Genomic DNA, 3555 nt, shown 5'->3' with positions numbered 1-3555 from the left:
TCTCAACGGCTTCGAGGAAACGCACGCTGTTTTGGGGGATTCTGCCACATAAAGGGGTAACTCCGCCCTTCAAATGTTTTTTCAACACAGAGAACAGTAGTCTAACAGTGAAAATCATCCATGTAATCGTAGCCTGCAATGCAGGCGTATTTTTTGGAGCGGGAGCGCTGAATAATTCTTCGTTGCTGTCATCTTGTGCGAGGAAGCGCGAGAGGGCTGGAGCGAGTCAAAAGTGACCTTAAGGGAGAGAACGACTAGCTGAGAATTAAACGAGGGGGGAGGGGGAGAGGAGGGAAAATACGCCTGCCCGCACTCATTGTTTGTTTGCAGAACCCGTACACTGGATAGACGGGGGCTCTGATTGGTGCGGTAAGTCACATATTGATTGATACCTGACAATCCACGGCAGATCGGTCTGCATGTCATTTCATTCCAGCTCCACTAGCACTGGGCTCAATGAAACCGTGTCTTTCAGAAATTGGAATATCACTTGAATTGAGCTCCGAACAAAAAGAAATAATTTTTTCACCGTTGTCGAGACAAGATGTATTGGCAGATTTTCCTACCGCCTTTGGAAAAAGCCTTACCTTTCCGTTGTTGGTTCGACTGAAGGACATTTAAGGTCGGTGCCTACTATTGTTACTGCGCATACGTTCTGCGCATCGCGAGATACTCGGGTTTCCTATGGGTGGTGCCTACTAATACAGAAATATTTTTGCGCGGTTTAAAACTATACGGATAAAGCAGAACTTACGAAACGCTTTTGGTATCTCAAAAGAAAATTGGGGGTAACCATGCATTTTTCAGAGATAATTAAGCTTCAATTTAGGAAAAAATCCCATACATTGCTTTATATTTTGGCGTTTTTTAGAGATATTATTGCTTAATTATCTCTGAAAAATGCGTGGTTACCCCCGATTTTCTTTTTGGATTCCAATAGCCCTTGCTAAGATCTGCTTTTCTCGCATAGTCATAAACCGAACAAAAATACTTCGGTATTAGTAGGCACCGTCCTTAAATTGATTTTATCGAGCAAAAGTGCTGATGCGATCCTTGTCTGTCCGCTGAAAAGTGCTGTGAAGAAGCAACTTCAATGGGACTAACAAAATACGGACACAGACTAAAAAGATATCGAGGATGCAAAAAACCGTTTATCATTGCTTCGGCGGAGGATTACTGTCCGTTTTTTTCGATCGCTGAAAAAGATTGATACACCAGTTGACCAACAGCTTTGTGTGATAACTGGGGACGACTCGCATACTGTTCAGTTGGACCGGGTAAAGGTTTGTATTCGCATAGCCCCGAATAAAACTTTGAACTGATCTGTGCTTGATATTCTGTATTTGACCTTTGCGGCGCACAGCGTGACACTTGTAAATCTTCTGAAAGCGAACGCAGAAAATTAACTTTACTAAATTTACTAATTTGACCGTCACACAGTAGCTTTATTCTTTCATAATTCTTTTTATTTTTGAGACAGAGACAACTTTCATTTTATTATGCTTGATTTCAAAGTAGAAACTTAGATCACGCGAAGTACGTTACATGACTGCACAAGCTGTGATGAATGAAGCCGGAAATGCACTGATCAAGCGCAACTATAAATAGGGGCGTTTGGCGATTACACAGGGTTTGCGGGCAGGCGTTTTTTTTTTCGCTCTCATTTCCTGCCCCCCCCCCCCCCCCTCCCCCTCAGCCTCCTTCAAATACGCGAACTAAATTTATTATTCAGCGCTCGCCCATGAAAAACGCCTGCACTGCAGGCTAATGTAATCGCTGCAGTCTGTAATCTATATCGAGCGTATTATTGCAAAGACAAGCTTAAGACTACAAGAAAAAAGCTAAGAAAAATCGGAAGCTCATTACTGCGAGCGTATAACTCCTATATTAAGCGTGTGGGACGGTGTTTTCACAGAACACTCTATTTTTAGGCACGATCAAGATTACTTTTTCCCGAGAAAGTTTAAGTTTCGGTCCGCGTGAAAATAATGTCAACCTCCTGATTGGCTAGCAAGTATCCTTTGAATTCGATTGAAGTTCCAGCTAAAAATAAACAAGAATGTGAAGACGCTGTGACGTAAATGTGTTTGTTATACCCATGCTTATGATCAACTGAGTATAGGCTCAAGGATTCCTAATCAATTCTTAAAAAAAATAAAGAAGGAAAACAAGCGAAAAGGTCTCATTTTGTAATGATGTAGGTGAAATTGTTATATGAGCTAATTAGGAGCTAAACAATAAGCTAAACAACGTTCCAAAACAGCTAAAACTATGATAACTCTAACACTATGATGATCGGAGATAACAGAGAACAGCATTCAATGCGTTTTAAGTATTTTGCATTGCCTTTCATTTTTGAGAAAAAATCACATGTACAGTTTACCAAATGTCGCACCTGTGTGTTATTCAGCCGAACCAATGTATCGGTAAGCTATCATTCTACTGACATTCGGGAGCAGGAATATTAATCACGAGTATTAATCACGAAAATGCGTATGGAATATTGCTCGAAACAGCAAACAGTACAATTAATTGCTATATCTTTCAAGTACTCCTTATTTCGAAATAGTCCTAGAAAAGAGCACCGGGTTCTAGATTCAACCGCTCATTTCAGATCATACGCGACCGTAACAATGCATGCTTGATGTTCTTAATTGATTTTACCTACCTACGTAACTTGTTACTTCTTTACTTCCGTATGCAGTATCTCTTATTCCGAACACAGCAAGTACACTGAACAACAGAAAAATTTCATACAGTGGTTTGCTTCACCATGTTTGCAGAAAGCGAACTAAGCTAACCCCCGGCACCTGAAAATTGAAATGTTTTTGACCTGAAAAATTCTGTTTATTTAACAACACAGGACAGCCTGAAATTGTAAATTGTAAATTTGTTAGTGCTTTATTGTCTTACCATCACTTGCAGTGAAGTTCTTTCGTATGCAGATAACGAAACAGGAAAAATCACTCAGGCATCAAACTATTTTAAGTCTATTAAATTAAGATAACAAAGGGACAACATTTCTGTCATACTTCATTTACTTCATACTTAAAATTTGTCAAAAAATAATCTAAGCTGCCATGCAATATTGCATAATATAGTAGTATATCCGGCTTTCCAGCCAATCTAAATCCCGATTTTGCGACCGAGACGTTCTAGTCCCCTTCTCTTTTAATTTAGGGTAACGCAAATTTTCGATTGCAAAACAAGCAATCTTCTTATAGTAGGTACTTTTATTTTGCGTGAATTAATGTCTTTGCATTTTGCGATAAGGTTTTAAAGATTGTTTTGCATATGATCTAACGCATTTATTTATATCTAGCTGTGTTACGTAGCTTTCCAACTTTAAACAATTTTTCTAACAGAAGTACGAAAATCCTGAGATAAAAGTCGTGAAAGATTTAAATTGAATATAAATCTTTTCGGCTCAACCTTAACTTTAAACCTTCATTGTAAGGTTTTCGATATGCATATAACACCGGATGTGCGATGAGGTGCGTCGATATTCCGAGAAACCTGATCACGTGACGTCTACGGTTTGTTCAGCTGACGATT

The sequence above is a fragment of the Pavona decussata genome, unplaced genomic scaffold, assembly GCF_977016875.1.
Source record: "Pavona decussata unplaced genomic scaffold, jaPavDecu1.1 SCAFFOLD_240, whole genome shotgun sequence".
Taxonomy (NCBI): Eukaryota; Metazoa; Cnidaria; class Anthozoa; order Scleractinia; family Agariciidae; genus Pavona; species Pavona decussata.
The sequence above is the reverse complement of the archived record's forward strand: the minus strand, read 5'-3'. Positions refer to the sequence as shown.